This window comes from Seriola aureovittata, chromosome 8, assembly GCF_021018895.1.
Source record: "Seriola aureovittata isolate HTS-2021-v1 ecotype China chromosome 8, ASM2101889v1, whole genome shotgun sequence".
Classification (NCBI taxonomy): Eukaryota; Metazoa; Chordata; class Actinopteri; order Carangiformes; family Carangidae; genus Seriola; species Seriola aureovittata.
In genome coordinates this window covers 16,654,581-16,666,885 of record NC_079371.1, presented here as the reverse complement: position 1 = coordinate 16,666,885, position 12,305 = coordinate 16,654,581, and the positions used below count along the sequence as shown (strand labels likewise).

Sequence of the window (12,305 nt, the reverse complement as noted above, 5' to 3'; positions counted from 1 at the left end):
CCCCTCCTCAGCTCTTATAAAATAGCCACAACTCTGAGGTACATTACCCTCAACTGACACACACACCTGAACCTCAGCTCATCTGAGAGTTGGATTTGAAGGATTTGAATGACTTCAGTTAGAAGTAGGAAGAGGTTTTTTAATTTACATTTTGTTTAGAAACTTTAGGATAAATAATGTATGATTTACATGAAATATACCATGATAATCTATCCATGGTCATCGTAACAAATTATGGCTGACATGAGCAAGTATTGCAAATCTTATCATGGTGATTTTCACATTTTAAATAAAGCTTTGCAAGCCTATTGCCGGTCACCGCCTGGTTAAAGAAATTCTACCACCCTCATGATCATAAAATCATGAATGAAAGATCTCACCAGATGAGGTACTATGTCCATTTGTAGAAAGAGAACATTCCTCTAAAACTGAGAATCCCAGGATTTAAACATTTAAACTTTACTCTTTAGCACCTCTTTCCTTTCCTCTTTCCAATTATTCAGTTGCAGCTGTTAATTAGATACCAGCATGAACCACATGTTGTCTCAGCTGCCAATTAGGGAACAGCTCATGCGTGGATGAGGTAACAGTGTGGCGTGGTCAGAGCTATCTGAGCCGTGCGATTGGTTGGCTTTCCTCGCAGATGAAGAGGCAGCACCTCGGAGAGGAGAGAGAAAAAAGGGACAAGCGGTTAGGTAAGTACCCGACCAAAAGTTATGCAACATGCATCGATTGAGGAGTGTAAACATACAGCAGAAGCCACTTACCCTGCCTGAAGTTTGTGTTCTGTCGGCTTGCCGTCCATGTCTGGGGAACTCTGTCTCCAGACGCCCCTAATGATTTAGAGAGTAAATGATCCGCGATGGAGTGGATTTACACAGTTGGGCTTGGCTCCTGCCTGATACATCTGCAGCACAATGGATACAGAAAAGCTACCACCACTTTCATTGGTGACCTCACTACATTTTCCTCAAATGTTAAAATGTCCTCTGTTCCAGGAGGTCCCACTACATAATGTGGACTTTACTTGTCAACCCAATGTGGAAGGGCCCCAGTTGTTTTCTGATGGGGTGAAATACTCCAAGCAATAAAAATATCAAGTCTGCTTTTGGCCAGCTGCGGTGGGTCATCCACTTCCTCCATCCAGCCAATACTGTGGGATAATTTACTCTGAGATGTTGCTAATTATTTATATCAGAGCTGAAAGGCCTTTAGAAGCATTGAGCTGACACATAAAAGGAGCCATAAAATGTTTTTCATCCAAAAAGCACACAAAACATTAGGGGGAAAGTGTTGCTGGCTGTACTGCACTGGAAAATTGGAGCGATCCACAGGCGCGACTGACAACCAGAAACCTGACCTCGTCTGGGAAAAATGATCCTTACATCGCAAGAGAGGAATGCCATGAGGAAATTATGAAGATATGTTCTACATATTATGCTTCTTCTACTTTTTCAGCAGATATAAGATGTGAACACTATGTTTGTGGGAGTGAACATTCAAACATCCTTTTTTTATACACACTAGATGCTGCTTCTGAGATGATGGGGAATCCATCCCCGGGCCCCACACACACACACACACACACACACACACACACACACACACACACACACACAACACACACACACACACAGACAGATACACACATATTAATCAAATCCACCTTCAACCATAAAATGGGCGCCTACTCAACCTATAACTTCCCAGAATCTCCAGAGTTGTCTGCCAGCTGGACATGCACACTCACATACACATGCATACAAACACACAGTCATGTCTCCATGACTTTAGAGGACATTACATTGACTTACATTGATTTCCTGGAGACTTAACCTTAAAACATATCTTCACCTTGAAAATTTAATGATTTACATTGTGGGGATTGGTTATTGCCCCCATTAAGAAGGTAAGTCCCCATAATGTGACTAAGCAGATTTAGGTCCCTAGGTGGACCGCACGCACGCACGCACGCACGCACGCACGCACGCACGCACGCACGCACGCACGCACGCACGCACGCACGCACGCACGCACGCACGCACGCACGCACGCACGCACGCACGCACGCACGCACACACACACACACACACACACACACACACACACACACACACACACACACTTTTCTTCAGATAGATCACTATTCTAACTAACAATTTAATGATATTGATGAAATTGTTTTTGCAAACCTTTGAGACAAAGGACATTCCTGAAAAATTACCTGCCTGAACAACATAAACAAAACATACTGTACGTCCTGCTGATGTCAAACATCCCAAGCAGCCGTGAACGGTATCAGTGCAACGGTGGTACAGAAAATATACACTGTACTTCTCTTTATTTTCCAAAATAGCAGTCTCACTCTTGTTCTCTCAGCTGTTCTGCTTTCTCTTCTTCCACAATATATTTGTGTCTTTTACGTCGAAGCCAAAGAAAATACTGCTTTGTCTTGCTTGTATATGCCTGATTTTACAAGAGGAACCCATAAGGTATTCTAAGTAAGTCTAATGTGTCTCAAAAAATCATTTGTTGCTCAGCTTTGAAGCTGCATTCTTAATCCTGGAATAGTGATTATTCACTTGTGCATGCTTCATACACATATTCAGACACATATGCAAGCACACACATGAATGTACATGTATAGTCCCAGTATAAGTGAAATGCAAACGCGCACACGCCATGGCCCGAGGCCATTATCTGAGGCAGGTCCAAGCGAGGGTCTCAGGGTTATTGGAATGTCATTTCACTGTTTTTGGAGGGGGATCAGATTTCCAATTCCTCCTGACCTCACTCCTCTCTGCCTCCCCTTGGGCTCCACAGCAAATGAACAGGGTCGCTATGGTAAAGCAGGCCCTGCCAAACGGCTGATCTGCCGCAGGCAACCTAGCGGCAGAGTCGATCCGATCTATGTGCAGCCAAAAATGCAATAAACAGCACATCATGCTGTGATTAGTTTTATGTCTGTCACCATAAAATAACACTGAGGATTTAGAAGATTGTGTCACGCGCTGGAACATTTTCAGCAACAGCTGGAGAGCTGTGTTGCTTTATTTGAGGTTTGGGTGAAAGAAAGTGAGAGTTGAGTTTGTGATAAATGGAGAGTCTCTCGCCCTCATGTTTTGTGTGAAACAGTATCCGTTTTTTAGCACCCTCTCATAGCACCTCCATTCACACATTGACCCCTTTTTCAAACCACTGTTGACAACCACATAACCCTGTAATAGAGGGTGTCAGGAGCAATCTGGAGACATTGCTCTCTGGGAGGCCTCCCTCAGATACACGTCCGATATGTCCCACTCAGGAAATACACTCAGTTTTACACAGAGGAGGGAACTTCCCGCCTCCATCTGTTGTTGTTCCAACATTCATTTTTTTTCCTCTCTCTCTCTCTCTCTCTCTCTCTCATTCACCCTCTTTTAACCTAACAATAATTACTTTACCTTACCTGAACTTTTGTTTGTAAAAGAGGTTTCAGTACATTGTTAATGTGCCTGACTAGATGTGAGAAGAGGAGGAGCAGAGAGAGAGAGAAAGGGGGGGGTTGGATGGACACACAGAGAAGTGGATGACATAAAACAGATAATTCAGGGTCAGAAGGTTCAAAGCCCCACAATGACCCTGCACAAATCCTGAGACATGGATGCTGTCATCTATATTTAATTTGAAAACACGTGGTTATTTTCATCTAGACTATTTCCTCCACACTTTTGCAACTAATGCAAAGCACACGCTTAATCTTTGAAATGTAATGTAAACGATTACAGCTCGATTCAAGAACAAGAACGTTATCTGTGAGAAGTTTCAGTTGGAGGGGTGGCTTGCTTTTAACAGCTGATTATGGTCAATCATCAGTTAGTTCACCTTGACCTCCGCACTGCATTTAATACCACTGATAACTCTATTCTTCTTGACTCTCATGAGCACTGGTTGGACTTGTTTAAACTGGTTTGCGTCCCATCTCCATGATTAACTTTTACTGTTGAGATCAGAGTCTACAGATCCTTTCCACCAACCTGCTCTGTGGGATAATCTCAGGGGTCAGTTCTGGGAACAATTTTGTCTGATGTATGTATGTTAGATTTGGCCCATCTTTTGAATATATGCATTATTATTATTATCAGTTTTGTTATGCTGACGATACCCAGTTCTACCTGACCTGCAACATGCAATAACCACTTACACACTCAAAAGCTGTACAGCACAAAAACTTCAATAGTTTTGTAGTCGACTTGATCAATGACCTGATCAAGTCGAGATGAGACAATGAGAAACATTAGTGTTACTTTAAGCCCAGTCCAGCAGGTTAAAACAATGATGCAGTAATGTATGTCTCTCAAGCCTGGGAAAGACAGGCTAAGAACCTAATATTCCTATATTAATAATCTGAAAACTTTTTTTCATGCATTTATCACAAATGGCTGGTCTACTGTAATGATGTTAGATTTTATTGATCATTTTTAAAGAACATTTTGTCTGTTACTCATAGACATACTGGTTGGCTACTCATGCAGGGTGTTGCAATATCAAGACTAAGAACTAAGGATAATATTGCCTTTGCTATTAAGGACTGTGGGCTTTGGAGTAACCAGAAAACTTGCAAAAATCCAGTTGGCCAAGAGATAAAATAGAGAAAAATAGGGAAATACAGGGAAAAAAAAAACACTTCTCAAGGAAATATTTGATTATATATTTGTGTTTTTTAAATTAATTTTATATGTTTTGCCTATTTTTAAAATATCTACCATAAGCCGTAATGATTTTTTAAAAATCAATTCAATTCTGCAGAATGCTTTACTAAAATTTTAAAAGTGAAAATTTATGTTTTTAGGGCTGATTTCAAAAAGTCAAGCATGATAGATGGAGTCTGACACCCCCTATTGGTCACAAGAATAAGCATCTGGGAATTTCAGAAATCAATATTAAGAGTTGTGTATTAGTGGAACCACACAAAGACATACAATCACATAGATCAGCCCCCACAGTCCCTTCCACAGAACATAAACCTTCACACAGACACACACAGTGAGCGAAAGATGCACATGCATGCACGCATGCACGCACGCACGCACACGCACACACACACACACACACACACACACACACACACGTGTGCCTCTCTTTGGAACATTTCATTGTGGTTAATCAACCTATGGCCCACTAAGAGGATGATGGCAGGTATTAGATTGGAGAAGAGAAATACCTGGGTGGACCAGGTCACTGGAACAACACACTCATATTGGAAAAAGTAATACCTCATCTACATGAATTATGATGGACTTGTATAATCCTAGCTGCCTCTGTGTGAGTGAGCAGAGGGTCACACAGCGATGCATTGTGCACAGATACAATGAATGTGCAGACTCATGCATACAAAGACACAGCCACAAGCAGCACACCTCTGCACTCGAAACACTGTCTGTGTTTATATGAGAGCAGCAAACCATTCCACTTACCATCCTCTCTCTCACTGTCTCTAGATTTACCTCGACCATGGCACCTTGACTACAGGTGTGTATGCAATCCATCTGATTTCCTCTACCTGTCTCCTTCTCATTCTCTCTCTTGTTCTCTCTTGTTTGAATTCAATGAATATTAATTAGCATTTTGATCAAAAACACATGTTATACAAGTATAAAATGGGCTGTATATAGCTTACACATGGACCAGGTCTCCACAGACTGTACTTTTGGATGGGGGTTTTCATGGTTTGGGCTTTACAGACCCTTAGTATCTATTAATAGTAATCTTAAATCTTTTTTTCTCAAATAATTGTTTTCTTTAGTACTCCTATTTTACTTTCAATACCTAATTAGTGATCACAACAAGTGTAACTTAAGTAATTAAGATTTCCTGTTTTATAGAGATATTCATTTGGATTGAATATGAGGCCATTTGAACCTGTCCTTGAAATGACTGATAATGTTTTAGCTTTTGAAGGTACTGATTTTTTCTAACTGACTTTTCTGCAGTAATTGAAATTACGATCATTGGTTTTAATTACATTTCTTCTTTCTTTCTTTTAACTGTTGTGACCATGCTCATGGCACTATAGTACCAGTCAAAGGTTTGGACACACCTACCAATTCATAGGTTTTTCTTTATTTTGACTATTTTCTACATTGTAGAACAATACAGGAGACATCAGACCTATGAAATTACACATATGGAATTATGTAGGCTAGTTAACATAAACAAAATGTTTCATATTTTAGATTCTTCAAAGTAGCCACAAATCGTAATTAGTGGAATTTCTTGCTTTCTTAATGCATTTGTGACCATCAGTTTTTTTGTGTTAAATAGCCCTAACAGACAACTGTACCAATCCATATTATGTCAAGTACTGCTCAACTAAGTAAAGAGAAACAAGCGTGATTCATTACTTCAAGACATGAAGGTCAGTCAATCCAGAAAATTCCAATAACTTTGAATGTCTCTTTAATTGCAGTTGCAAAAACCATCAAACGCTTTGATGAAACTGGCTCTCATGAGGACCGTCCCAGGAAAGGAAGACCAAGACTTACCTCTGCTGCAGAGGAAATCAGCAATTAACAGTACCTCACATTTGAGCCTATATGAATGCTTCACGGAGTTCAAGTAGCAGACACATCTCAACATCAACTGTCGGAGGAGACTGCGTGAATCAGGCCTTCGGGGTCGAATTGCTGCAAAGAAACCACTGAGGGAGGCAAATAAAAAGAAGAGAATTGCTTGGGCCAAGAAACACAAGAAATGGATATTAGATCAGTGGAAATAAGTCATTTGGTCGGATGAGTCCAAATTTTAGATTTTTGGTTCCAACGGCCGCGTCTTTGTGAAAAGGGGAACGAATGGTATCTGCATGTCTTGTTCCCACCGTGAAGAAGCAAAGATGGCTATGTTGAAGAATCTTTGATGGTTTTTGTAACACTTTGTTTGTTTACTACATAATTCCATGTGTTATTTCATAGTTTTGATGCCTTTAGCGTCATCCAAAATTATAGAAAATAATAACAGATAAACTAAAAGCATTGAATTAGAAGGTGTGTCCAAACATTTGACTGGTACTGTATATCAGAGCTGAGGGTGGACCTCTCCCTCTCTCTCTCTCTCTCTCTCTCTCCCTTTGGCAGACATCAGGTCTCACCACACCCCATGTCTTACAGTTGACTGAGATATAGTACATTCCTTTAATCACCATTCCTAAACTTGAAAGATTCCTGCCTGTTGTATCTTATTGCCAAGATTCCTCATACATCTCTGGCTAATAACAATGTGTTAGCTTGCCCAGAAAGGCCCAAGCTTCTTTGTTTCCCTACAGGAGTATTTAGAAGTTCGGGCCAGGGGGCTTTGAGTATGTTTGTTTTCGTTAGTTTACTTGCAAATTAGTAAGTTAGTTTTACCCACAAATTGGAGGCATCCCCACAATGTTCTGTTGAGTTTTCACCCCAGGAGGGTCGAGTGAAAACAGTGAGCACATCTATTCAAAAAATCTGATTGAATAACATTTAAAATGCTGATATGTTTGCCCTACATAAACTGCTGTTTGATAATTATGTGAATTAATTTCACAAACAACATAATAATATTATTATTGTCTGACATAATCAGATATTTCCCACTCATTCTAAACTGCAGAAATACTATCTCTGAAACATACATACATCACCATACAGAAAGAAATCACTGACAAGTTTACTGTATTTTTTACATCAAAAGAAAATAATTTTTTGAGGATATGCTACAGCTCATGATGCTCAAGTGAAATTTTGTAGCGTAATAGTGATTTGACATCGTTAGATGTTTCTTAGCAACAGACTGATAACTAGCCAATAGATTTATTAAGTTTTAATGGTGCAAGCCAATGTTATAAATCACTACTTTGAAACTAGCTCAAAATCCAAGACACACACACATGCATACACACATATGGATGCAGATACACGCCCAGGCTCATTGCAAATACTTAAAGCAAAAAGTGCACTCAGATTTTACCCGTCCACATCTCAGCCTCATGTGGCATGATGGTGAATTAAAGAGGGGAGCATGAGTCCGTTTCCCCCTTTAATTAATTACTGTCTCTGTTATTATCAAAGCCACACTCTTCTTTAGCAGGGAGGAGAGAGGAAGTCCTCCCTCTTACCTCATAAAAAACCAGAAAGGGTGGCGAAAGAGAAGATTGACGTCCGCAGCAGAAGAGTAAAATACAGGATGTATGAACTGTAATAGCAGTCAGCTGACAAGTTTTGCAACCACGTTGCTTTTTCTGTCACTAATACATATGATGAGGGGGTACATGCATCTGTTTGCAGTTGCAGTCTGTAACAGTAGCACATATTAGACTTCTTTTTAACTATGAAGCATATTTCTAGCATGTTTCCACGTGTTGCATTTGTCTACGTATAAACTTGGACTGCAGATTGTGTGTATGTGTGTGTTTGCTGTGTGTGTCGTGAGGGTTATCGGGACTCTAATAACAACCTTGATACTGTTCTCACAGAGGCCTCTGAAGTTGCCTCCACTCCATCAAGTCAGTGTGTGGTTGCCCGGCAACCGAGGGTCCGGTGTTCCCGAGCGGCGCGGTTTGTTCCCTACGAATGATCCGCCAGAGAGAGGAAAGATGGGCGGAGGTGAGGATGTGAGAAGGAAAGACACAAATTGGTAAATGGAGGACGCAGCCTCGAGGGGCCCTGAATCAATGCCTGAGCAAACAAGCTCTGTCTGTCTCTCTCAGCCGCCATCTTTCTCTCTGCTGGATAACGCTTCTGCTTCACTGTCTTGTCTTGCTCTCTGTGACCCTCTCTATTTCGGATACTTTTTTTACTATATACTATGAACTCTGTCAACTAATTAATTCCAATATCTACTTTAAAATGTTCTTAATTTCCTTTAAAGTATTAGGCTTTCTGTCTCACCCCATAGGTCATTATCTACCCAATTCATTTTCACTTTCCTTGCTCTTTTTCATGCCCATTTTTTCTGTCCATGTACATTAATAAAGATTGTGTCTCACAAAAAAAACAATTTCTTTCGTAACATAAGAGGCTATCAATTTGTATTATATTGATGTAAGGCAGATGGCTAGTAATAACCATGCTCCTGATGGACACACCCTGCTGTAAGCTACTATTTCTCATGACTTGGAACCAACTACTGTGTGTTTGTAGGCATTGAAAACTGAATCAATATTTTTTATTTCATGTAATCTTTCATGTAACTGCATTATAGGAGAGGTAGATAGTTAAGGGATGATGGTGTTACTTTACAGGCTGGCTGTTTTTCATGTCATTTCAGCCATCAGTTCAAATTGTTGTGCCAGTTATACTAAACAGTACACATAAATGCAAAAACCAAAGGCAGCCCAGCGACTGGTGCATTCATGCAGTCAGTTAAATACGTTTAAATAGGCCACTTAACTTTTGATGCAGAGCGGGTGAGTGAGGCCACCAATAGAGTGAAAACAAAATCGGTTGATCGAATGATTCAGTCTCGCTCAGTTCTTGGCAACTCCATTTCCAACATCTGTAGGCAGCTGTTTTCAGCACAAACACTCTCATAGATCAACTATACAACCTGACCAGTACCAGACTGAAGGTGAAAGCTTGTTACCTGGTTGTGGAATCAGTGGGGTGCAGTGACTTTTACAGCCAAAAGAAAAAAAAAAAAAACCTTGCTGTGCTTGGCGTTGTGTTCAACTGTTTAATTCACTAAAGTCAAAATATGAACAAGACTGAAACATACCTTTTCATGACATTGGTAGCAGCAAATCTCTCTTAGATTCTGGGCCCGTTCTGTCTCATGATTTTGTGCTTCCTCTCTGCTCTCTGCCTGGACACCTTCACCGTTCTCCTTCCTGGATGAAGAAGTTTTAGGATTATTCTTCTGAACTAACAGTAAACATATCAAATGTGCAGTGTAGTGGAAAAATATCTTAAAAAAAAAAAAAAAAAAAAAAAAATCACTTCCATGGCAATCTTCAAAATATTTAACATTACCTGACAAAAATCATCCAGCTGCGATGCAGAATCCTGCATTTTCCTGCCTCAGTGTTGGTAACCTTTCCTGGCTCATACTGTCAGAGGGGAAGCACTTGGGTCTTGATGAGTCGCAGCATTTATTTGCCAACAAAACAGCCTGAAGTGGCATACATTCACAGCTGTACTGCTAATAGCTAACTAACTAGCTAACTAACTAGCCAACTGTCAGCTCCTGTCGCCAGCCTCGTCGCTCTCTCTCTCTCGCCCGCTCCGCACACAACTTACGTACTGAGCTATTCCTAAAAGGAGCTGCGCTACTCGTGTAACAATATTCTGTTTCAAACTTCTCAAACTTGCTGCAGATTTTGCACGTAGTTGATAAATCACTGTAGTTTGGAAAGTCCAGTTTGCACACACGTCTGCGCATGTGTATTGTGCGTTCAATATCATAACTGACCTCAGAACGGTAGAAGCTGAGACACGGACAGCTTGACGTCGATCACACTTTGGCTATAGCAAGTCACCCGTCGGAGTCCAGGATTATCCTCAGTGGGCATGCGCAAACCTTCAAAAAAGAAAAAGGCTGCTGTCCTCTCGGTTTGACATGTCCCAGTCTTGGTCAGTGGGACACGCTTGCAGGGACAATATCCTGCTGCTGCCACAAGTGGGCAGTAAATTACGTGATGAATGCAAAAAGCCAACAGACCCTTTATAGGATATATTGCTGTTCTGAGATCAGATGTAAGAAGAGATACAGCTTCCATTTTAGTATCGTTCTAATTGATGTCTATTTTTAGCTTCAACTGTGTAAACACTACTTACCTTGCTTGCTCTGACGGCACGCCACTGTGTGGAATTTAATATCCTGCCCCCAAGTTACCAAGAAAAGAGTAAAAGCAGCTTTCACGGATTGTGTTTATTGGTGTTTTTAGGTCGTGTTTTTGTTACTTTACAGACACCTGCAGTGGCTTTATTTCTCCTCCGTGCTGTCAATATTTTTGAGAGGTCAGGATTACATTTACAATATTGCTGCATAGAGGACATTTACCCTCAACTATGTATACTGTAAGAGCAGCTTAAATCTTTCCCAGTCAAACCCTCCTGCACGGCTCTACACATCACGCCAAAAACACAGAACATACAGTGAAATGGCTTTTTATGAGCAGGATTTCTCATGCAGTATGGAATGTGAGAAATAAAGTTTGGCTCTGCTGACTTTCACAAGCTGAACCGAAATAACTGTGGCTCGTCCAAATCTTTCCAAAGGCCAGGCTATGACAGCAACAATCAAATCAGATTCATACACCATGGAGCAATGTGTGGAAAATGTGCAGACCCAGTCTTTGTTTTCATTTTGAGGTCTGTGGAAGCTGTATGACATCAGCGCATGTCTTCACGACTTTGTGGATTCGCTGTTCAGCAAGCTGTCATTTGGGTAAATGTTATGAAAGTATCTTATTAAACTAAGCACTCTTTTTCCTTAGAACAGTAAGTTAATGGATCCTGACAGATCTTGTTATGTAAAGGTTCAGACAAAATCAATTTGTTAAAGTTGGTCCCAATAGAGTCAGGTTCAAAGCAACCACTGAATGCACACTGAAGCGTGAGAGTGTACCTGGCCTTTCTGCCAAGTTCGGCTTACAGCAGCGTTGAGACCTAACCAGCTAGGGGCCAGAATACACACACACACACAAACACACACACACACACACATGCACGGAGCTCCACAAAGGACACAATGTACTCAGCACCATCTCTTGTTCTTTTCCTCCTTTTTCACCCTTTCCCCTTTCCTTAACCTAATTATATCTGTTCTTATCCTTCCTTCTCCTCCCTTGCTCTGCAGTGCTGGCATTCTCACCGCCACTAATGACACGGTGTGATCTCCAGAGTCCCCGGCCAGCGAGCTGGGGTCACATATGTTCTATATCATCTCCTGAACACTTCCATATGGAAGCATGCCACCCAAGCCAAGACCTGACACAAACACGGTGCCTCAGCAGGAAGAGGGAGAGAGAAACTAAGATGGACAAACTGACAGAAATAGTTTGGTGTAAGACAAAAGAACAAACAATAAGAAAAACAGAGAGAGGAAGATAGAGAGGAACAGAGGAGTGCAGAGAGAGAGAGAGGGAGAGAAGCGAGAGGAATGGCCAATTAAAACCAAAACAGGGAGTGTGTGAGTATGATGGAAAAAGAACGCATACCAGGTCTACTTTTTCCCTGTCTGGCTGTTGACTTAGGCAGACAGAAGCAGTCATAAACAGGAAAGCTCTAAATGATGAAGCACCACGCTGCTACTGCACGTCTCTGTCACCCCTCCCATCCTTTAAGAATCAGTTGGTTTCT

The 12,305-nt window shown here is 41.0% G+C and overlaps 2 long non-coding RNA genes across 2 annotated transcripts; one reads left to right on the top strand and one right to left on the bottom strand.

Annotated features, from left to right (window-relative positions):
- Window positions 1-556: 556 nt before the first annotated feature.
- On the bottom strand, window positions 557-10,325 carry LOC130173748 (uncharacterized). Its single transcript, XR_008828485.1, has 4 exons — window positions 9,975-10,325; window positions 9,721-9,832; window positions 768-907; window positions 557-658 (listed from the first exon to the last, which is right to left on the bottom strand). It is a non-coding gene; the product is annotated as an uncharacterized LOC130173748 (long non-coding RNA).
- On the top strand, window positions 606-7,648 carry LOC130173749 (uncharacterized). The gene is made up of 3 exons (XR_008828486.1): window positions 606-695; window positions 5,481-5,511; window positions 6,449-7,648. It is a non-coding gene; the product is annotated as an uncharacterized LOC130173749 (long non-coding RNA).
- Window positions 10,326-12,305: the final 1,980 nt, after the last annotated feature.